Source organism: Canis aureus, chromosome 23 (genome assembly GCF_053574225.1).
Source record: "Canis aureus isolate CA01 chromosome 23, VMU_Caureus_v.1.0, whole genome shotgun sequence".
NCBI classification, from domain to species: Eukaryota; Metazoa; Chordata; class Mammalia; order Carnivora; family Canidae; genus Canis; species Canis aureus.
In genome coordinates this window covers 35,019,396-35,044,336 of record NC_135633.1, presented here as the reverse complement: position 1 = coordinate 35,044,336, position 24,941 = coordinate 35,019,396, and the positions used below count along the sequence as shown (strand labels likewise).

Genomic DNA, 24,941 nt, shown 5'->3' with positions numbered 1-24,941 from the left:
AACCTTGGCTGAGACACCATAGGAAGTGGGCTCTTAAAGGAGGAAGTCATTTTTGTTGCTTCTGTCCTTGGCTCCAGGCTGCCTCTATTTCCATCCTTATATGCTGCTTCTCTCCCTGATTGCTAGAGTCTCAGTGCTCCAGCCCTCCTCATTTGTATTGTTATTTCCAGGATCTGGCTCCACACCTTCTTTTTGCCTTTCAAAGGCCAAGCTCTTCCCTGAGCTGCATGACTTATACTGCCTAATCGGTGACTCTTCCTCATTCGTCTTCTCTGATTGCCCTTTTTGGAATGACTCTCTTCTGAGGAAGATCTGAAGACACATGGAAGCATAGACATGTATTCTAATTCACTCATGATTGGTAAACACCATTGAATGCTTTCTGTGGCTCTTCACTGTGTTCTGATTTCTAGATGATAAACAAGCCCTCCCATGATTTGCTTCCTGCCTGTTTCTCTAGTTTTCCTTCTTGCCCTTCCTCACATGCTGAAGTCATACTAAAGTACAGCATTCTATGTATCTAAAATGCCACTCTTTCTTTGCTTATGGAGTACCCTATGCCAGGAGTGTCTTTCTTTTCCGTGTCTGCATTAAAAACACTACTCATTCTTTTGGGCCAGTTTCCCTTCCTCGGTGAAAAAGTCTCTTTTGGCCTCCCCAAGGAGTGTGAAATTCTTTCTTTGTAATTCTATAGCATCTTACAAATCATTCTGTGTAGCCCTTATCAAATAGTCATGTTTATTTACATTTCTTCTTCACCATTGCTGTCCACCGCCCTGCCTCACCACCCCCTTGCCCGTCCCTAAACTATGAACACCAATGTTGGATACTGTGCCCCTTTATTTCTTTATTCTGTGTTCTTGAGCCTTGCCACAGAGCCTGTTACAGACTGCATACTTAATACATGTTTGCTTGGAGTAGTGTATGAATGAAATGTTATAAAAACTTAGGAAGTTCTAGACCTCAATGAGTACAAAGTCAGAGCTTGAATCCCAGGTGTCCAGTCTTGGCATTTTAGCAAATTTGCTAGATACACATCAATCTCATTTTTTTCCCTACTATGTTTATTCTTGTATGTATATTTTCAATATATATTTTTTGGGCACTTAACTGTGTCCAGGTAAATTATCAAAATCTGGCCCCCCATAAGATAAGGAAGCAGGAAGACTCTCTACTAGATGGAGGGTGGTCCCTTTGATCAGGTAGTCAGCAGGGGCTTTACAAAGCAGATGTCAGGGAGCTGGCTCTTGAAGGGGAGAGGGGCTTCGGAAAAGGTTGGAAATGAAAATTATATTGCTTTTTAAAACCATTCATATTGTATCTAAGGATATTTCCAGAATTGTGTAATTCTATTTATACTTATTAGCTTGATAAATCAAGTCCACTTTTGAGCAAACATCACATTTCCTTGACCATATTTCTATAGGGCTACTGATTTCAATGGTGCATAACCTATAAAAGTGGTAGGAAATGCCCAGAGAAGCAGCAAAAATGTGAAAGGGTTTGTTGAAATGCTCATCACTCACTTTTTCTCCTGGGAGGAGGAGAAATGGACTCTGGCTGGATGGTAGGGAAGTGGAAACCCATAAAAAAGGGAACAGGAGGCCAATTATGCTGCTTCTGTCACTGAGCCCTGCTGCTCTCATTAGGCTCATAAATAGGCTTTCTGGTACAAATATAGATGTAAATATTTGAGCAAAATGCTGTTTTTTATGTTTTAGCTCAAAAGTGTTAAAACCCATTTTATTTACTTAAAAGATAATGTAAGCTTTTTGTTTATGATCATTAAAAATAAACCTGCTGAATTAGAATAGCTTTGTCAGGGATCAATGAAATTACTTTTATTGAAAATGACCTAAACCTTTTTTGCCTGGTCAGCACATCAACCTCATTGATGTGAGTCTTATAGAAATGAGCAGCCAGGGAAAGACTTGGGTCTGTAGACAGAAGACTTGGATTTGATTCTCAACTTTCTGAAGGTGTGGCCTTTGATATGTAACAACTTCTCTGAGTCTCTGATTCTTCCTTCCTCTGAAAGGAGGATCATCATGTTCAACTTTCAGTCTTATAACAGCGTTTAAATCAAAGAATTGTGTTGGTTATTATTATTATAATAATTGAATTATTATCTAATAATAATTATCTAATAATTCAAGATGTCAATTTCCTGAGATCCCAGATCCCCTGTTCAGGGCTATGAGGTGCCATAAATGAATGCTTGATGGTGGGGATACTTATAATTATGTGCTGAAGTTTGGTTCCAAGTTGCAATACATATTTCTCCTAGTGAGTTGACCTGAACTATACAGAACCATGAGGAATCTTCATCAGCTGAGTTCAGGTCAAAGGTCTTTTATAGAAGCAGAAGAAGTGACTTCTTGTCCTCTTTCCCTTTACCTAATAGCTTGACCTTTTGGCTATTGAGAATTTGTAAAAATTAAGAAAAATATTCTGAAGTAAAGAAGGGGAGAAGAAGGTCTCCTCTAAGATCTGGAGCAAACCTGTCAGAGCAATAAAATAATATTTGTGAGCATCCCCTCAATGTTAGGCTTTGTGTGAAGCATAATCTTATTTAATCTTCACAGCCATCCTGTAAGATAGTTGTTATTATGTCTATTTTATAACTAAGGAATGAGACTTGGAGAAGTGAGAAGACAAGCTTACTAGCTATCTGTCCAAGGTCTTACAGCTAGCAGGTGACAGAGCCCAGATTTGAAGTCTATAGCCTACGTATGTACCTAGTGTATCTCCTAACTTGGATTGTACAGAAAGGGTCCCCTTGTGCCACCAGTTTTGTGTTTCCATATGTTCGACGTGGGAAAAATGCCTCTAGTCTTTTTTAAAATCAAAGGATGAATAAAAATGCCTAGCATCAACCTTCAGAACTTCAAAAGCCCATAATGCTATATTATTAAAATGACAACAAATCTTTTTATCCAGTAGAGGAAAGTCTCACCATGAGAGCATTGGAGCAGAGGGAAGCCTAATCCCTCTTGTCGCCACTGTGATGACAGGCATTATATTCCAGGTGCATGAGAGATAACACGGTTGCCTCACCATGTAATTATCATTGTTTCTGTTGGGTTTTATCATAAGCAGTAATTATCACTAAGTAACATATGGCATTTGGTAGTAACTTGGAAAACAGCCTGTCACTTGGCTTTATAATTTGGGGTGGATGTTGATGGTATTATGTCATGAATCCTGCACTGCCAGTTGTTCCTTCTCCTGTGAGTCTTCCAAGGGGCTCTATACACAGGGGACAATAGCAGATTGAGAAGTAAAGTACCACTTTGTCATTAGCTGTGTAAGTACCTGATTCCCTAATATAAACCTCTGCTAGAGGTTAGGTAGGGAGTTGAGGCTCAGGCATGAGACCTAAGCAAGGCTTTTATTACCTCTCTGGCTAGCTGCATGGCCTTAGGAGTGGTGTAAACTTGGCTAAACTTAGCTAATCTACTGAATATGTGGAGGAAGTGAGAGAAAAAACCAGAATCCCGAGAGGCTAGACCCTGCCTATGCTTTTTAACCATATAAATATAGAAAGCAGTCCAGTGCCAGCTTGCTGCTTTATTAACATACAGTGGCCTTTGATGGTTTCTAGGACTTTGAACAATTACATTAGCTATTCCATTGATGGAGGAGGTACAGGAATATGGCTGGGGTTGGGAGGAAGATGCCTCTACAGTTTGTAGAAGGAATGCTGCCAGGATACCAATTTAACTCCCTTGATCATTTAAAAAATATGTATATTTATTTATTGAAGTTTGATTTGCCAACATATAGTATATCACCCCGTGCTCATTCCGTCAAGTGCCCCACTCAGTGCCCATTACCTAGTCACCCCAACCCCCCATTCACCTCCCTTTCCACCACCCCTTGTTCGTTTCCCAGAGTTAGGAGTCTTTCATGTTCTGTCACCCTCTCTGGTTTTTCCCACTCATTTTCCTTCCTTTCCCCTTTAATCCCTTTCACTATTTTTTATATTCCCCAAATGAATGAGACCATATAATGATCATTTTTGAGGAAATATAGCAGAGTGTATGTAGCGCTGTTTTTCACAGCTCTGTAGCCTTGGATAAATTACTTTATATCTCTAAATTTCCAAACTATGGTTGTGTCTGCCCTAGATGTGAACACTACTACATGTAACATTGTATATAGTTTAAATTACTTAAAATTTCCATTTTCTGGTAAACTATTACTTAGATATTTTAACTCCTTTTTCATCTTGTCAATAGCATAAATAATTGTCTTCTTTGAGTCTATTTTTTTTCCTTCACAAAGAACCAAAACTTGGCAACCCCTCTCACAACTTATTTATTAACCATGATGAGTGAGAATGGCCATTCTCTCCTTGAGAGGGGGCACTGGATGAGATCATGCTCACTCTCACAAGCACAGTGATGTCTCACTTCCAAGACCCTCAGCATATGTGATTAAATTCATGCCTCAGCAACATTAAACATAACCGCATCATTGGACTTGCTTGCGGAATTTTTTTTTTTTTTTGCTTGTGGAATGTTAAAATTGAATTTTTAATCTAAAAATGTTAAAATATGCTGCATTATTCGAAATTAAATGAATAGTGAAAAATTAAGATCTTGTGTTTTGGAGTTAGTCAGACAGGGGTTTGAATCTTTGGCCTGGCCATTTAACAATTGTGTGAACTTGATCAAGTTTCTTTTCTTCTTCTCCTCCTTCTCCTCCTCCTCCTCCCCCTCCTCCTCCTCCTCCTTCTTTTTTCTCCTCCTCCTCCTTCTTCTTCTTCTTCTTCTTCTTCTTCTTCTTCTTCCTTCTTTTCTTCTTCTTCTTCTTCTTCTTCTTCTTCTTCTTCTTCTTCTTCTTCTTCTTCTTCTTCAAAGATTTTATTTATTTATTTGAGAGGGAGAGTGATAGAATGAGCAGAGGGTGCAAGCAGAGGGAGAGGGAGAAGCAGACTCCCTACTGAGCAGGGAGCCCAACATGGGGCTCGATTCCAGGACCCTGGGATTATGATCTGAGCCGAAGGCAGATGCTTAACCCACTGACCCACCTAGGTGCCCTGAACTCGATCATTTTTCTTAAATTCTACTAACCTTGGCTTTCTAATTTGTGAAATGGGAATAGTAACAGGGTCTACTACTTAGTATTATTATAATATTATTATGTTATTAATTAATGTATTAAACATTTATATTGTTTATAAAAATGTAAAACAGCTAAAGCTCTTAGCATCTAATTATTGTTTAATAATGATTTGCTAATATTATCATCTTAATTATAGTCATTTCATTTTCTGGGCCCTGGCAGTGGCTACCAAGAATTGATATGAATGATCCACCCCTGATGCGGGAATAAATGCACACATTGTAAGAATATGCATAAACAATAATAAAACTGATTGAAAATTGTCTGCTTTTTATGATCGCTATGGGCCAGCAATTCTAATTAATGTCAATGATAACCCATTCCTCTCCTTCAGGACAGACCACTTCTGTCCCTAATTCTTCCTTGGTACTTACTGGAAATGGATACTTCGTGGTCTTGTTAATCTTCAGGTTCTCATGCTTTAGCCTGTAATGTAATCCTTTTTTTCCCCAATGATCTGGAGAGACAGCTACCTCACTGTGATGTGAATCTGCCATTTATATTTCCTCTCCCACTTTTTTTTTTTTAAAGCATCAGCACTTTATTTTTTTTTTTTATTATTTATTTATGATAGTCATACAGAGGGAGAGAGAGAGAGGCAGAGACATAGGCAGAGGAGAAGCAGGCTCCATGCACCGGGAGCCCGACATGGGATTCGATCTCGGGTCTCCAGGATCGCGCCCTGGGCCAAAGGCAGGCGCCAGACCGCTGCGCCACCCAGGGATCCCCCTCTCCCATTTTTTTTTTTTCAGTAGGGCTTGATATAGGCAGTTACAGAGCTTCAATCAAAAATGAGAGTTACTTCTTCGGTTTCTCAGTAACCAAAAAATTCTTCCTTTGGCTTTTAGTTTTATGATTATTTTTTAGTCCTAGAACTCTGACTCTTCTCTTTCATTAGAAAGATCTAAAAAAAAAAAAAAAAAGAAAGATCTCTTGGCTCTACTATGTGAAGTATATCCCAAATCTGTTCCCTTCTCACCATTTCCACTGATACTAAATTCTCCTTCTAGAATATTGTGTTAACCTCCTGTCTAGTCTCCTTCCTTACACTCTTATTTCCCCTCGTAGTCCATTTTCCAATGGACTTTGAACTAAAGTTAAACTGTAAATTGATTTACATCATTTCTTAATACTCCTCCAGTGGATTTTTGTTTCATCTAGATTAAAGTGCAAACTCTATTATGGTTTACAGGGCTCTGTATGACTGGCTCTTGGCAGATTATCTTTGATCTCTACCTCTTAGCACTTTCTTCTTGATCATTTACTCCCATGCTTTCTTGAACTTGTCAAGCTTGCTTCTGGCTTATGGTATTTTAATTTGTAATTTGTTTTCCCTTTGCTTAGAATGCTCTATACCTAGATGTTTGCATGTCTCACTTCCTTACTTTTTTTTGTCTCATCATATTGCTATCTCTCAGAAAGGACCTTGTATACCACCCTATTTTCAATGGCAACCCATTTATAGAAAATGCAGTTGGACCCCACCCATATCTTCTAAGCCTACCTTAGAAATCTGCATCTTTGTGGATAGTTTCCTGTACATGCAGATATAGCTTACTGCTTCAAATGTTTGTGTCCCTCTTTAGAAATCTTTATTCAGACTACAAGTGTTTGCTGGGGTTGTGGGTGGGGTGGGCTGGAAGTACTACAGTTATTGCCCTGAGAAGTAACCCTCAGCCTTTAGGGCTGGATTTGGTAGACCAGCTTTCTCCCCTATTGATGGAACAGCTCAATAATATGTGCTACACTGTCTCTCTGAGGGTTGACAGTGAGATTCAGCTCCAGTTTCCCACATGGTAACCCACTGAGGCATTCGTGGGGGAGGTTGAATCTCACCCACTGTTTTTACTGAAACGTAATTGACAAATAAAAATTGTGTATATTTAAGGTGTACAATATGATGGATTGAAATGTATATACATTGTGAAATGATAATCAAGCTAATTAACACATTCATCACCTCATAGTTACATGGGGTGTGTGTGCATGTGTGTGTGAGGAGATTTAAGATCTGCTCTCATAGCAAATTTCAAGTATACAATATGGTATTATTCAAGGTATTTTTAAAAATGATTTTATTTATTTATTCATGAGAGACACACAGAGAGAGGCAGAGACATAGACAGAAGGGGAGGCAGGCTCCTCATAGGGAGCCTGATGTGGGACTTGATCCCAGGACTGGGATCACACCCTGAGCCAAAGGCAGATGCTCAACCAATGAGCCACCCAGGCGTTCCATCAAGGCATTCTTTATTGGCTTTTCTCACTTCCCCACTCCCTTACCTTAGGTACTAAATATATTACTTGTACTCAAATCCTTATCTTGGGGTCTCTTTGGTGGAAACCCACCTAGATATCCTCAACAATAATTTTCTATAACCTATTTTTTTCTACTTATTATGCATTTATGAGCTTCACAGGGAAATATCTTAGAACTTGCTGCTGTGTCTTCTGTATCTTGCATAATGCCTAGCTTTTTGGAGGTTTTTACTAAATAACTTTTGGATGAATGATGAAAGAATTGAGACAAATCCCCTGATTATTCACTCCCTTCTTTTGAATGATTTGCTTCAAACTTAGAAGAGAGTAATAAAAACTTTCAGCATAGTCTGACACCATGTTTCCAGTTTAGTGAATGTCTTCGGCAGTATGTTAGGTTTTCATTACTATTATTTTATTTCAATATTTCTTAAAGGTATACTATGAATGCATACTAAAAACTAGGTTATTTATGGACTTTATATCCTTTAATAATTGCAGCTTCTCTGTAAGGTAGGCTTTATTATCTATAGTCTAAAAATGTGGAAATTAAAGCTGCTGAAGGTTACAAAGCTTATTATGTGGAGGAACTGGGGCTTAAAACCTCATGTGTCTCACGTGAAAGCCAGTACTTTTCTTTGTACACCCTACCTCCTAGGCAATTATTACACTTGTAGGTTATAACTTTTAGTTTGTGTTAAGCCAATTCTAAAGTTTAAATTTCCCAAAAGGAAGAGAGATGGTATATGTCAGGTCCCAGAAGCTTTCTCCAAGTTGAAGAAAATAACTGTTAGAAGAAAGGACAATTGTATGAACTAGTGTTACAAAGATGCATGTAAAAAGGATGAATTTTTATGTCTGGGTTATGCTCTATTGCTTTGATAAAAAAGTGAAAAGGAAGGAAAATAACCGTTAAACTGGGAATGTTGCAACAGATTCTGGTATATTAATAATCCTAGTTACAATCATATCATGACAGCATCAAATGTGTCTAGTTACTACATTTGTGATGGCAGAATAATGGGGAAAATTTTACATTACTTGTGAAATCAAGACAGAGTGTTCAAAATTCACTTCTAAAGTGAAGTTTGCTTCAAGAAAATAATTTTAAATCCCAGGAATAACATGAAATTGTTCTAACTTTTCTCTTTCTAATTAAAATACAGTATGTACTTAAATCTGAACTTATAGACTAAAAGTGATACATTTAAATGAATAATGTTTCTTTTTTTTTTACACATTCAATAATGCTTAAAGAAAATGCTAAACAAATTTAAATAAAAATTTCTGATTTCCAGAGTATCTCATTTTAATTTACTAGAAGACAAAATTATGTCAGAGATTCAGAGCAAATAAATTTTTAAATAAAGAAGCAAAAGAAATTCGGTGTCATTTTTGTCCTTGTCTAGGAGATCAGTATAAAGAGTGACAATGGCCCAGAATGTAGAGACTATGGTTACCTCTGACGTGACATTAATAAGTATAATCTTGAGTATATCTCTTAACATTTCTTGGTTTGAATTCTTGCCCTGAGATTGGACTAGATGCTTTTTTACAGTTCCTCCATTTTTGATGTTCTGTGACTTTATGACTGTATTAAAGAAATGCATTAAATTGACTGTTTATTTTAGTGGTGTCATATAGGGAAAATTAGCATTCTAAAAATAGTATTAACTAATGTGAGAGGCAGCTATGATCTAATATAATTCATGAAATTACAATTTTGAGATATAATTTTAAGTTGGACTTTGCCATTCCAACTGATTGTGTGAAAAGAACATGGGCCTTGGAGTTGGAAAGACAAGATTCAAATTCCAGCTCTGACACTTACCAGCCGTTTGACCTTGATGAATTAGTTTCTTATCCTCAGTTCCTCATTTCTAGAATGGAGATGGTAATGTACATCCTCATTAAACCGAGGGAGTATTATATGAATAGCGTAAGATGAATTTCTTGAAAGCATTTTTTTTTTTTTTAGATTTTATTTATTTATTGACACACAGAGAGAGGCAGAAACACAGGCAGAGGGAGAAGCAGGCTCCATGCAGGGAACCCGATGTGGGACTCGATCCCGGGTCTGCAGGATCACACCCCAGGCTACAGGCGGCACCAAACTGCTGCGCCACTGGGGCTGCCCGAAAGCATTTTTTAAAAGTAAAAATTACAATACTGATGTAAGGTATCAGTATTGATTAATAGGAGCAAAGCAAGAGCAATAATAAAGCCTTTCAGATGCTTTTGAGAGATGGCTTAAGTCCTAAAAACCTTGACAAGGTTGTCTTTTCCCTCATTTTGGGAAATGCCAGTTTCTCCTAATCATAGAAAGTTTGACTTACTGTTCTATGGGGGATTAAATGTAAAATAAAAATCTGCAAAAGTCTGAAAAATATGCACTTAGAAAATTATATGGTTTTATAAAATTATTTTTTTGAGCAACTCTAGTATGTTATGCACTGTTCCAGACTCTTTCCAGATATAATCTCATTTTATTTACAGTGACCCTGTGAAGTCCATATTATCCCCTTGTTCTGAAAGGAGGAATATGGCTTAGAGAAATTGAATAACTTGACGAGGGTCCTATGACTGGTAAAGAGAAGAGCCCTAATATTAACTCATGTTTTTTAGATACAAAACTCCTACCCTACCTTCCTCTTTAAGCTGCCTCCATATCAAAAGAAAAAAAAAGTTATTTGTATAATTATATAGAGCTCTAGCCATATGACACGCATTGAATTAGCCAGATACATGATCCCTTTGAATCATCTTCATAGAACCTCTTTTGATGTAAGTTTTATTTTAATTTTAGAGAATTTTTTTTTTTTAAGCCTTTACTTTCTAGAATGGTGGTGACACATCAGTAAATTGGTTTAAAAATCCAATGAACAAAGCAAATTGAAAATAAACAACAAAATGAGTTTAGGGTAATAGAGGGAAAATTAATTTCCTACCATGATATGCGCACATATTTTAATATATACATATGGGGTAGTGTTATATATGCTAGCATTTATATGCTAATTTTGGAATGAATGATGCAATTGTTAGCCAGAGAGAACTGAAGATTTAGAATTAATACATAGAGAGATAAGGATTAATTGGGGATTGTTAAAAGACAACTGGATGGGCAATAATTGGTGGAATATTTGGCTCCACAAAACCCATTTCAAGTCACTGGCCTTCTGTAGGATTAAAATGAAGTGTAGAGAGAACAGTTATATATAAAAATATATGTTACACATTATCAGATTCAAGAATCTGCAACCTGTTTAGCATCATGCTAAGAATTTTTATACATATTATCTCATCTAATTCTCCAAACAGTTTTGCCATATATAAAATGTACATTTTATAATTTTCATTTTACCAGTAAGGAAAATGAGCCCCTGAATTGGTCCTAGCTGCTGCTACACCATCTCAATTATCATGAAAGTAACCCGCAGTAAGTGCCATAAAACTACAATCTCTTGAACTTCAGATTCTTAAGGACTTTTGTGCCTGGTCATAATTTTCATTTTTGTCCCACTTCCTGCTGTCATTCTGGATAGCTTCACACCCAAGATAGTGAATGTCTGCCAGTGTGTTAACAGTTGTCTTTTACAACCAGTCTTGCTACTCTATCCTCCCTGCTTCCTACCTCATTGCTCAAGCAAGGTAGCATGCACATGAATAATTCTTTTTTTAAAAAAGAGAGGATTGTAAAAGATTCGGTAGAGAACACTTGGAATTGCTAAGAAAGGGTAGCAGAAACCAGATGAGGGCAGGATTCCTGAAATCCATCAGTATGATAACATCATTCTACCATGTAAGCAGGTATTTGCTTCTCAGACTGTCTCTGCTCCTTCCCTGTGGGCTCCTCAGAGATCAGAGAGCATGCACTCTTTGTTACCACAGGTTCCTTTTAAGAGCCTCAACAACCAATTCATGTAAGATGAAGACAACCACCTCATCAGGCTTCTGGTATCCCATGCCCATTGTGAAGAATGGCCCCATAATTTCTCAGGTGAGCCTCATCTTATCATGTGAGTAAAAGGCAAGAGCCTCCATCTTTAGCTTACTTTTAAAAATATTGCCATCCTCATTCTGCAGAGTGCTTGCCCTCTACTGGTTCTATCTCCACATTCTTTCCATGGGACCTTTACTCTTGAACTCTCAGCAGAACTCTGGCTCTTCTGCCTGGAATTTGCTTCTCTAAACCTGGCTGTTCTCTTCTATCATGTGCCTGAAAGGTCCTTGAAGTTCTGCCGACATTATTTACTTTTCCCATTGTCACATGCAAACCATTGCTCTATCCTCCTGCCTTTTATAAAACAGCTCTACCTAAGAGGCTCATGATGTTTGACTAGGTCATACATATAGCTTTGCATGGCTCCCATTTCCTGAACTCCTGGCTACTCCCTCATTTTCATCAAAGACTTTTACTCCTGGCCATTATTTTTACTTCTCTTTCAACCCTTGTTCTTTTAAATAATTTCCATAGCCAAGTGGTTGATCCATATTAGCCTGGAATCTTCCTGACCTCACGGGCTCCAGTAATTTTTTCCTTTATTCCAGCTATTTCACTACCAAAGTCATATGGTAGTTATTGCACGTACCACTCTAACTCTTGAAATGTTAAACTACATTTTCATGTAGAAAATTTAGAAAACTAAATTTTCTCTTAGCCCAACAGCTCTTCATTCCTTCTTTGAAGGAGTGGTTTCTTTCCTTTGACTTTTTTTCCAGTGTTCTTCCCTTCATGACTTCAATTCTTTATTCAACTTAGACCGCTAGTGTATATCTCTAGCCACTCACTTTCTTTTCAGCAGGATCTATGTCTTTTTCTCTTTTTCTTTTTTAAATAAACTTCTGTGGACTCTACCCTGGATATACCACAGTCATTTAAAACACAAAATTTTTTTTTTGATCATCAGACTCATTCCTTCTGTGTTATTTCCTTTTAGTGAGGTGTGTCGCATAATCTAGAGACTTTGGTGAGGTAATCTCTTCGTAGCCCTCCTACCCAATATGTATGAACACAAATCATGACTTTTTTTAAAAAAAGATTTTATTTACTTATGGAGAGAAAGAAAGCACTCTTGCACAAGTGGGGGGAGAGGCAGAGCAAGAGAGTGAAGCAGATTCTTTGCTGAGCAGAAAGTCCCACACAGGACTGTAACCCAGGACCTAGAGATCATGACCTGAGCTGAAGGCAGCTGCTTAACTGACTGAGCCTCCCAGGCACCCCCAAATTATGACTTTTTAAAAAAAGATTTTATTTATTTATTCATGAAAGACCCAGAGAGAGAGGGGTGCAGACAAAGGCAGAGGGAGAAGCAGACTCCATGCAGGGAGCCCGATGCAGGACTCGATCCAGGGTCTCCAGGATCACACCCTGGGCTGAAGGCAGCACCAAACCACTGAGCCACCCGGGCGGCCCAAATTATGGCTTCTTAATGCCTCTTACATTCCTTGCATTTTCATCATTCCCTCATTCTTATTTTAATGTTAATTCTCTTCATCTTTTGTCTCTCTATTAAGTGATATTTTAAGTGGTATTTTATTTTTTATTTCTTAAAGATTTTATTTATTAGAGAAAGAGAGCAAGAGAGTGTGAGAGAGCAGGGGCAGGGGGAGAGGTAGGGGGAGAAGCAGACTCCCTGCTGAGGAGGGAGCCTGATGGTAGACTTGATACCAGGACCCTGGGATCATGACCTGAGCCGAAGGTAGACACTTAACCAACTGAGCCACTCAGGAGCCCTTAAAAGGTATTTTAAATTCTCTTTGCAGAAGCCTTGCTTTTCTTCCTGTCTCTTTTCTTCCTTGAGCTCACTGTGCATTTGAGTGGCTGACTACCCTTCTTATTCTCTAAACTCTTTTCTTTTGGTTCTTAAAAGGAAACCAGGATAAAGTGACTTCTTATCTATGTGACTTTTAGTCTTTATCTTCTGATGTCTTTCCTTCTTTCTGACCATTATAGCATATCTTAATGTCAGTACTTAGTACTCAGTCGGCCTTTTTCTCTTCTCATTCTGTCTACCCTCTCTGTACAAAGCTATCCATTCATATAATTTTATCTACCATCAACCAAATATGATTGATCCTTACTCTGTAATATCTCTTGGCTGGACCTTTCTTCTGAGATACTGTCTTACTTATATGCCTGCCTACTTCCCTTCTTCATATGGATGTTACATAGACTCTCAAGCCCATCAGCAAAGACAGAATTTGATGTCCCTTCCCATGATATGCTCCTCTTTTATTCCCTATTTCTGTTATTGATTTCCAAGGTATCAAAGCAAAAAACTTTCTCTTTCTTATCTTTCCTATATAGACAGGTTGAAAACTCTATATCCTTGACATCTGTGAAATCATCTGCCCATCTTCACTGCTACTACCAGAGATTAGACTCTTATATGACTTCATCTTTAGTCTTATTTCTGCTTCCACTGTCCCCTAAACTTTAGTTCATAGTACTACTTGAAGTGCTCAGGACTAAAGAACCCAAATGCCCTTTGATCTACATACAACTACATGTAGTCCCTTGTCCCTCTGGTAATACCACTTATCTATTTCTGAGATTTAATATGTTACTTATTTTCTGAAGTCTTTTTGTATCTTTGCATAAAACTGACTGTTCCTTGCACTGTGTAACTCTTTCAAGCATTACAATGGAAGCGAAATAAACATAATTTATTAACCTCATTTGTTGATAGCTCAGTTTCCCTTATTGGACCAGAAATCCCTTAGGATGTAGCCATACCTTATATCTCTGAATCTCATTGTCTAGAAACATAGGCAGCTCAATAAATGCCTGATAGACCATTTTTCTTATTGGAGTGCAATTTGCCCCATATACCATATCACCCAGGGCTCATACTGTCAAGTGCCCCCCTCAGTGCCTGTCATCCAGTCACCCCAACCCCCCCAGCCCCCTCCCTTTCCACTACCCCTTGTTCATTTCCCAGAATTAGGAATATCTCATGTTCTGTCACCCTCACTGATATTTACACTCATTTCCTCTCCTTTCCCCTTTATTCCCTTTCACTATTTTTTATATTCCCCAAATGAATGAGACCATATATATAATGTTTGTCCTTCTCTGATTGACTTATTTCACTCAGCATAATACCCTCCAGTTCTATCCACGTTGAAGCAAGTGGTGGGTATTTTTCGTTTCTAATGGCTGAGTAATATTCCTTTGTATACATAGACACAGCTTCTCATCTGTTGATGGACACCAAGGCTCCTTCCACAGTTTGGCTATTGTAGACATTGCTGCTATAAACATTGGAGTGCAGGTGTCCTGGCATTTCACTGCATCTGTATCTTTGAGGTAAATCCCCAGCAGTGAAATTGCTGGGTCATAGGGCAGTTCTATTTGTAACTCTTTGAGGAACCTCCACACAGTTTTCCAGAGTGGCTGCACCAGTTCACATACCCACCAACAGTGTAAGAGGGTTCCCCTTTCTCCGCATCCTCTCCAACATTTGTGGTTTCCTGCCTTGTTAATTTTCCCCATTCTCACTGGTGTGAGGTGGTATCTCATTGTGGTTTTGATTTGTATTTTCCTAATGGCCAGTGATGCAGAGCATTTTCTCATGTGCTTGTTGGCCATGTCTATGTCTCCCTCTGTGAGATCTCTGTTCCTGTCTTTTGTCCATTTCATGATTGGATTGTTTGTTTCTTTGCTGTTAAGTTTAATAAGTTCTTTATAGATCTTGGAAACTAGCCCTTTATCTGATAGGTCTTTGCAAATATCTTCTCCCATTCTGTAGGTTGTCTTTTAGTTTTGTTGACTGTTTCTTTGGCTGTGCAGAAGATTTTTATCTTGAGGAACTCCCAATAATTCATTTTTGATTTTGTTTCCCTTGCCTTCATAGATGTATCTTGCAAGAAGTTGCTGTGGCCAAGTTCGAAAAGGGTGGTTGCCTGTGTTCTCCTCTAGGATTTTGATGGATTCTTGTCTCACATCAAGATCTTTCATCCGTTTGAGTTTATCTTTGTGTATGGTGTAAGAGAATGGTCTAGTTTCATTCTTCTGCATGTGGATGTCCAATTTTCCCAGCACCATTTATTGAAGGGACTGTCTTTTTTCCAGTGGATAGTCTTTCCTGCTTTGTCAAATATTAGTTGACCATAGAGTTGAGGAGCCATTTCTGGATTCTGTATTATGTCCATTGATCTACGTGTCTGTTTTTGTGCCAGTACCACACTGTCTTGATGACGACAGCTTTGTAGTACAACCTGAAATCTGGCATTGTGATGCCCCCAGATATGGTTTTCTTTTTTAAAATTTCCCGGGCTATTCGGGGTCTTTTCTGATTCCACACGAATCCTAAGATGATTTGTTCCAACTCTCTGAAGAAAGTCCATGGAATTTTGATAGGGATTGCATTAAATGTGTAAATTGCCCTGAGTAACATTGACATTTTCACAATATTAATTCTTCCAATCCATGAGCATGGAATATTTTTCCATCTCTTTGTGTCTTCCTCAATTTCTTTCAGAAGTGTTCTGTAGTTTCGAGGGTATAGATCCTTTACCTCTTTGGTTAGGTGTATTCCTACGTATCTTATGCTTTTGGGTGCAATTGTAAATGGGATTGACTCCTTAATTTCTCTTTCTTCAGTCTCTTGTTAGTGTATAGAAATGCCATTGATTTCTGGGCATTGATTTTGTTTCCTGAAACACTGCCGAATTGCCGTATGAGTTCTAGCAATCTTGGGGTGGAGTCTTTTGGGTTTTCTATGTACATCATCATATCATCGGTGAAGAGGGAGAGTTTGACTTCTTCTTTGCCAATTGGAATGCCTTTTATTTCTTTTTGTTGCCTGATTGCTGAGGCTAGGACTTCTAGTACTATGTTGAATAGCAGTGGTGAGAGTGGACATCCCTGTCTTGTTCCTGATCTTAGGGGAAAGGCTCCTAGTGCTTCCCCATTGAGAATGATATTTGCTGTGGGCTTTTCGTAGATTGCTTTTAAGATGCTGAGGAATGTTCCCTCTATCCCTACACTCTGAAGAGTTTTGATCAGGTATGGATGCTGTATTTTGTCAAATGCTTTCTCTGCATCTACTGAGAAGATTATATGGTTCTTGTTTATTCTCTTGCTGGTATGATGAATCACATTGATTGCTTTACGAGTGTTGAACCAGCCTTGTGTCCCGGGGATAAATCCCACTTGGTCTTGGTGAATAATCTTAATGTACTGTTGGATCCTATTTGCTAGTATCTTGTTGAGAATTTCTGCATCTGTGTTCATCAGGGATATTGGTCTATAGTTCTCCTTTTTGGTGGAGTTTTTGGTTTTGGAATTAAGGTGATGCTGACCTCATAGAACGAGTTTGGAAGTATTCCATCTCTTTCTATCTTTCTGAACAGCTTTCTTGGAATAGGTATTGTTTCTTCTATAAACATTTGATAGAATTCCCCTGGGAAGCCATCTGGCCCTGGACTTTTGTGTCTTGGGAGGTTTTTTTTTCTAAAGTATTTATTTATTTATTTGTGAGAAACAGGCAGAGACACAGGCAGAGGGAGAAGCAGGCTCCATGCAGGGAGCCTGACGTGGGACTCGATCCTGGGTCTCCAGGATCATGCCGAGGCTGTAGATGGCGCTAAACCGCTGAGGCACCAGGGCTGCCGTCTTGTGAGGTTTTTGTTGACTGCTTCAATTTCCTCCCTGGTTATTGGCCTGTTCAGGTTTTCTATTTCTTCATGTTCCAGTTTTGGTAGTTTGTGGTTTTCCAGAAATGGGTCCATTTCTTCCAGATTGCCTAATTTATTGGCATATAGCTGCTCATAGTAAGTTTTAAAAATCGTCTGTGTTTCCTTGGTATTGATGATGATCTCTCCTTTGTCATTCATGATTTTATCAATTTGAGTCTTTTCTCTCTTCTTCTAATAAGGCTGGCTAATGGTTTAAATATCTTATTAATTCTTTCAAAGAACCAACTCCTGGTTCTGTTGATCTGTTCCACAGTCTTCTGGTCTCTATTTCATTGAGTTCTGCTTGAATCTTTATTAACTCTCTTCTTCTGCTGGGTGTAGGATCTATTTGCTGTTTTTTCTCCAGCTCCTTTAGGTGCAAGGTTAGCGTTGTATTTGAGTTCTTTCCAGTTTTTGAATGGATGCTTGTATTGTGATGTATTTCCCCCTCAGGACTGCTTTTGCTGTATCCCAAAGATTTTGAAGGGTGGTATCTTCATTCTCATTAGTTTCCATGAATCTTTTTAATTCTTCCCTAATTTCCTGGTTGGCCCTTTCATCTTTTAGCAGGATGATCCTTAACCTCCACGTGTTTGAAATCCTTACAAACTTCTTGTTGTGATTTAGTTCTAATTTCAAAGCATTATGGTCTGAAAATATGTTGGGGATGATACCAATCTTTTGGTATCCACTGAGATCTGATTTGTGACCCAGTATGTGGTCTATTCTGTAGAAAGTTCCATGCACACTTGAGAAGAAGGTGTATTCAGTTGTGTTTCGATGTAAAGTTCTGTAAATATCTGTGAAATCCATCTGGTCCAGTGTATCATTTAAAGCTCTTGTTTCTTTGGAGATGTTGTGCTTAGAAGACCTATCGATTGTAGAAAGCACTACAGTGAAGTCACCAAGTATAAGTGTATTATTATCTAAGTATGTCTTAACTTTGGTTATTAATTGATTGGTATACTTGGCAGCTCCCACATTCGGGACATAAATATTCATGATTGTTAGGTCCTCTTGTTGGACAGATCCTTTAAGTATGATATAGTGTCCCTCTTCATCTCTTATGACAGTCTTTGGGATAATCTTTAATTTATCTGATATAAGGATGGCTACCCCTGCTTTCTTTTGAGGACCATTTGCATGGTAAATGGTTCTCCAAACTTTTATTTTCAGGCTGGAGGTGTCTTTCTGTCTAAAATGAGTCTCTTGCAGACAACAAATAGATCGGTCTTGCTTTTTTATCCAGTCTGAAGCCTTGCGCCTTTTGATGGGGTCATTAAGCCCATTCATGTTCAGAGTTACTATTGAAAAATATGAATTTAGTGTCATAATATTACCTATTCAGTCCCTGTTTTTGTGGATCATTTCTTTGGACTTCCTCTTTCTTTTACAGAGTCCCCCGTAATATTTCTTGCAGAGCTGGCTTGGTGGCCACATATTCTTTCATTTTCTGCCTATCTTGGAAGCTCTTGATCTCTCCTTCTATTCTGAATGAGAGCCTTGCTGGATAAAGTATTCTTGGCTGCAGGTTCTTCTCATTTAGGACCCTGAATATATCCTGCCAACCCTTTCTGGCCTGCCAGGTCTCTGTGGAGAGGTCTGCTGTTAACCTAATACTTCTCCCCATAAAGGTTAGGGACTCTTTTCTCTTGCTGCTTTAAGGATTTTCTCTTTATCTTTGGAATTTGCAAGTTTCACTATTAAATGTCGAGGTTTTGAATGGTTTTTATTGATTTTAGGGATGGATCTCTCTATCTTCTGGATCTGAATGCCTGTTTCCCTCCCGAAATTAGGGAAGTTCTCAGCTATGATTTGTTGAAATATGCTTTCTGGTCCTCTGTCCTTTTTGGCGCCCTCTGGAGCCCCAATTAAATGTAGATTTTTCCTTCTGAGGCTGTCATTTATTTCCCTTAACCTTTCCTCATGATATTTTAATTGTTTTTCTCTTTTTTCCTCAGCTTCCTTCCTTGCCATCAACTTGTCTTCTATGTCACTCACCCGTTCTTCTACCTCATTAAGCCTTGTCGTTAGGACCTTCAGTTTTGGATTGCATCTCATTTAATTGATTTTTCACTTTGGCCTGGTTAGATCTAAATTCTCCAGTCATGAAGTCTCTTGAATCCTTTATGCTTTTTTCCAGAGTCACCAGTAGCTTTATAATTGTGCTTCTGAATTGGCTTTCTGACATCGAATTGTTATTCAAATTCTGTAACTCTGTGGCAGAGAGTGCTATTTCCAATTTTTTTTGGTGAGTTTTTTTTCTTAGTCATTTTGCTCAGTGCAGAGTGGCTAAAAACAAGTTATACTGGAAAAAGGAAGGAAAAAAAAGACAAAAGGGGGAAAACAAAGAACAAAAGATAAAAACAAAAACAAAACAAAAACCTGAAAACAAACAAAAACCCAAAAACAAACAAAAACAACAAGGAGGGGTTCCCTCTGGTTCTATATACGTTAATCCCTCGACTTTCCCTGGAACTTTCCAGTGCTGCTAGGTCAAGAACTCGCTCAGCTGGTCTTCTGGGGGAGGAGCCTGCTGTGCTGATTCTCAGGTGTGTGCACCTGGGGGAGCTGCCCCGCCCCCTGCCAGGTGCCCGGCTCAGTGGGAGCTGTTGACCCTGTGAGGCCCCTGTCCCCTGACGGCCCTGCTCCATTTCAGGCACAGGGTGACACCAGGAGGAGCAGCAACAGTGTTGGTGGCCAGCTCTCCAGCCCTGGAGTCAGCTCCCGCAGTAACTACTGCAGCTCCCATTTCACAGGGGCCTGGATGCTCTGGGGGCGGGGGGTGCCGATCTGCACAGCTGGTGGGCTGGGGGGGGGGCGGGCGCCTGGCGGCAGGAGCGTCCTGGCTGTCCTGGGCCCTCCCAGCCTCCGCTTGTCCTGGGAGGAGCGCCGGATCCTGGGCTGTGTCCCCCGTGCCCTGGGCTGCAGGGCCTGCACCATTGGAATCGGGCTCCCGGGGCCGCACAGCCCCCTCTGCCCGGAGCCGCCCCAAGGTGCTCCCGGGGCCCCGCTGCGCGGCTGCAGCCCCTTAGGGAGCTCGGCCTCCGGGGTGCAGCGCTCTCCCCTGGGGTGCAGGTCCTCTGTTAGTGACCCCAGGAACCTGGGGGCTCCTCTGCCCCTCCTGGGATCCTGCCCGAGTTCCCTCCGAGTGCCTTTCTCTCTGGGAAGAATCCAGTGTGGATTTTTAAAGTTCCTGCTTCTCCGGGCCTGGGCTTTCCTGTCCCGGAGGCTCTCGCTGCCCCCCTTAGCCCGGCTCCTTGCGGGGCCCCTCCACCACTGGATGCTTTTTCATTTTATTTTTTTTCCGTCTTCCTACCTTGATAGTAGTGCTAATTCTTCTCACTGTAGCATTCCAGCTGTTCTCTCTTTAAATCTCAGGCTGAATTCATAGGTTTTCAGGATGATTTGAAAGTTATCTATTAAGTTGGTGGGGACAGGTGACTTGGGGACCCTACTCTTCTGCCATCTTTCCCCACCCCCTCTCAAACCTTTTTTTTTTTAATAAAGATTTTATTTGTTTGACACACACACACACACACACACACAGAGTACAAGTAGGGGGAGTGGTAGAGGGAGAGCAGACTCCCCGCTGAGCAGGGAGCTCTACACAGAGGTCAGTTCCAGGACCCCAGGATCATGACCTGAGCCAAGGGCAAATGCTTAACTGACTGAGACATGCAGGTGCCCCTGCTTGATAAACTTTTAAAACAAATTGAATAGGTACTGTCTTTGAATATTAGATTTTTCAATTTACCTAATACAACATAGATCAGTGAAATTGCTTTTAACACATGTTTACATTTTCATCCAAATCTCTGTAGTTTTTAATAAAACCTCATCTTCTGACTAAATGAAGCTCCATTTAAAAATATTATAGCCTTATGATCTATGAGCAGATTCCTTCAATCCCAAGTGTGCTTTTTGGCAAATGCATGGTTTGGCATATATTACCTAATTTCTTCTCATACTAGGAGGAAGTTGGGAAGAAATTTATATGTAATGGTGTTATAATCTTTTTCTCATGTAAGTATAGCTTGTATAATTACTCCATCAGGAGGAAGTTTTATGTTAATTTATAACACAAGGTTTGAGAAGAAGCAGTTCTCTTTATTATTTCAATACTCTTCATTCTGGCCAGATGTGGTTCTTCCATTGCAGGCAAGTGTAGTGAATGAGTCAGTGTGAGTTCCACATACTTTGGCTGCTGTTTACTGGTTTTGTGACCTTGCACAAGCAACCTAAATGTCCTGAGTCTCGGTTTCTGTGTTTGGTTATTTCATGGGGAGTTGGACCAGGTCAAAGGATATCATGTATATGAAATGCTCTGTGACCCACAGACTGCAGGATAAAGTTCAGTGAAAAAACTGCATGAGTGGAACGTGCATGAGTTTGGGAGCCAACAGACTAGTTTTACATTTTGATTTTGACACTTTTATGTGACTTTGAGCACATTAGATGACATCTTAGAACGTTACTTTCCTCATCTTTAACATGGGGATAATAACATCTACCTTCTCTAATTGTGGAGTAGATTAAAGGCAGCAATGCATTTATGGCATCTGGTATATAGTTATTGCTTCTGTAACTGATGACTAGTAGGAGTGAAAGCATCCAGTATTTGAAATCCTTCATCTTGTGTGCATGTCTTATATCCTCTAGACTGGTCACTAATCAATTAGGATGAATCTCTAATATGGGTTAAGCCTGAGCTAGTATGCTCTGCAGATTTAGGTTTATTAGAACTTAATGCTCCCAGAGTGATCCACATTCTTAAAAAAAAAAAAGCACATGCAAAATATTTTAATGAATCCTCAAATGATAGTAATAATTATTGTAATTTATAATTATAATGCAGAGCCAGCCACTACAATAGGAACTTTATTTGCCCTATGTTATTGAGACTTCATGTCAGTTCTGTAAGGTGGGGAGGATTATCCTCTCCATTTAAAGATGACAAAACTTAGTTACAGAAATGATAAGCTTCATTTACAGAACACAAAGAGGCAGGATCAGAAATGAACTGAGGGGGCAGCCCGGGTGGCTCAGTGGTTTAGTGCCGCCTTCAGCCCAGGGTGTGATCCTGAAGTCCTAGGATTGAGTCCCACATTGGGCTCCCTGCATGGAGCCTCCCTCTGCCTGTGTCTCTGTCTCTCTGTCTCTCTCTCTCTCTGTCTCTCATGAATAAATAAATAAAATTAAAAAAAAAGAAATGAACTGAGGGCTTCTGATAATAAGCCCAGTGATTTTTCTACTACACAAGAGTGACAGGTGGGTCAAGCTAACTCCAGCACTTTGGCTATTTTTTCAAAATCAGCAGCACTGCTGAGTTAATAAATTTAGCTTGACAAATGCCAGCTCTAATATGTTTCCAAGTCACTGATCTTAGCAGGAGTCTTTATCTTTGATTAAGGCCTAGCCCTGACTCAGGCATGAACCTGGACTTGGGTCAGGATGTGAACATCTGAGGCTTTATACATTTGACTTGTTTTCCATCTTTCTATTTTGGGAGTGCCATCTCACACAGTCACTGATTTGTTAACTTGTTCAACTTTTATGACATGTCATCTATGTGCCTTGAAATTGTGATAGCACTAAGGAGAATAGGATGAAAATTCAGCTTGTCTTCAAGGAACTGAGTCAAATAAAGTAAAGATAATTATAATTTTTTGTGTTTTGTGAAGTCAGTAGCATCAGTAGCTCTGTGAACACAGGGAAGTACCATTGAGGATTTCTAGCTAAGGATGAGCATTTCCTTGAATACTTAGAGAATAAAGTAGTTTTGAGATGGAAAAAAGAGGGAAAGGGGAAAAGAATGCATGTGCAAAAACATGGAGGTGTTTACACAGCATTAGTTTCTATTCACATTTGTGACCAGTTTGGGGGCAGGGTTAGAACATGGGTGAGGGAGGGCTCTGGGGGGACTGGCAGAGGGTCAGCTCACAGTGGATATTATCAGCTATGGTAAGGTAACTGGAATTAATGTGGGCATGAAGGCATCATTGACAAATTTTAAGCATAAAATGAAAGGATCAGAGTAGCAGTTTAGATAGATCCATGTGACAGAGTTGATGGATTGATTGGAAGCATAAGTCTGGAGGAGGGACACTACGTAGGAATAATCTAAGTTGGAAGTACCAAAGGTCTGATTTCAGGTGGTGGCAAGTTGTTAGAAATGGAAGATGCAATCAATCTAAGAGGCTGAATTGGCATAACTTAGTGATCTGGTGGGATGTGGAGTTAGGGACAAGGAGTTATCTAGATGGCTTCCTAGATTTTTGTCCTCTGTGATTGTCCTCTGAGAGGATGCTGCCCTCAGTTACTGAGATACACTCAGTAGGAACAGGAGTCATGGGTAGATGAGGACCCCAGAAGGCATTATTACAAGCCCCATGCCTCTCCCTACTTCCACTGCCAGAGTTCTAGTTATTGTCCTCATCTCTTCCTGCCTAGTGGACTGCAGCAGCCTCTGGGCTGGTCTCTAGACTCTGATCTCCCCGAACACAGTCCTGATCGACCACTCTTCTGCTTATAAGCTTTAAGTATCTCAAGGTGCTTAGAGAAACCTGCAATTCAAGACTTTCTGCAATCTCATTCCAGGGTAACCATTCCAGGCTTGCTCTCTACTCCTTCCTCCAAGGAGCAGACAAATCTGCCATAGTTGGAGAACCAGACACAAAGTGAGGCTACTTAGAAGATGTATGTGTGTGCACAGGCACATGTATTATTTGTGTCACGAAAAGTTAGAAAAGAACAGTACCTATTTGTAAAGCTACAATGGTATTGTGGATAACACAGGATCCATTTGGGACTTAAAGGGATAAATTGCAAAAAAGATAGGTAACAAGGAGGAGAGAAGGCACAGCTAGCTGGCAGGCAGAACAGTGTAAGCACAGACATGGAGTTGGGGTGTGTGGATAGGGAGAGATACAAGGGAGTGGCAGGGAAGGAACTGGCCAATGGGAGTAAAGGTTGGTAGAGCAAGGTTTTAGGGTCACAAAGGGGCCAGTCTTTGCTATGTCATCTGGTAGCATAGTTTTAAAATGTGAATATTTATAGAACGTTCTGTATATAACATGGTGTCTGAAAAATCAGTGAAAAAAATTGAAAAGATATAATGAAAAAAATATTAAAGTATCTCTAGGATAAAATATTTTCAAATTACTTTTCAGATTACTTTCAGATTACTGGGCCCCTTTCACTGAGGCTCAGAGAGCAGTATCTTGCCAAGTTTGGACTTAATCATGGGTCTTTTGACCCCAATTCCAGGTGTTTTCCAGTACGATATAGCTGCCGTTTGTAGCATGTTTTAGTGTCTAAACAATCATATACTCTGGTTTGGTAAACCAGCCTACATGTATGTCTTAGAAGGATTGTGGTTAATTTCTTGAGGATTTTGTTAAGCATCTCTTTATTGATTTCTTCCAGCTGAGAAGCCAGTAAAGAGGAAATAAAAATCATGCACTAAACTGTAGCTATAAGGGTTCACAAATAAGGGCAGACAGCTTAATACAACTAGAGAGGTAACATGAGACTTCATTATGGTTTTCCTCATAAATTGGAGTGGAATGAAATGACTAAGGGGCACCTTGATGCCAGTGTTGGAGAACTGCTTAAAGTCTCATAAGTGTAGCTTGTTTTGGAATAACTCTATTTCTGAATCCTCTGGTCTCTCAATCCTCTCTGAAGTGAAGGATTCTGTTTCATAATGATTGTGTTGAGAATATGTATTTTCAACACTTCAAACAAGAAGTCAATGCTATGTTTGAAACAGAGTGCCAGGAGGAAATAGCTCATGCCAAATCATTGGGATTTTATTGTGCAACAATGTGGGTTATGTTGAGCTTGATTTTTTGGGTAATTTTGAA

At 39.5% G+C, this 24,941-nt stretch overlaps 1 long non-coding RNA gene across 1 annotated transcript in view; it reads left to right on the top strand.

Moving 5' to 3' along the window:
• The window catches only part of LOC144295483 (uncharacterized), a 112,344-nt gene that overhangs the window by 44,100 nt on the left and 43,303 nt on the right, over positions 1–24,941 (top strand). The gene's annotated exons all lie outside the window — the stretch shown is intronic.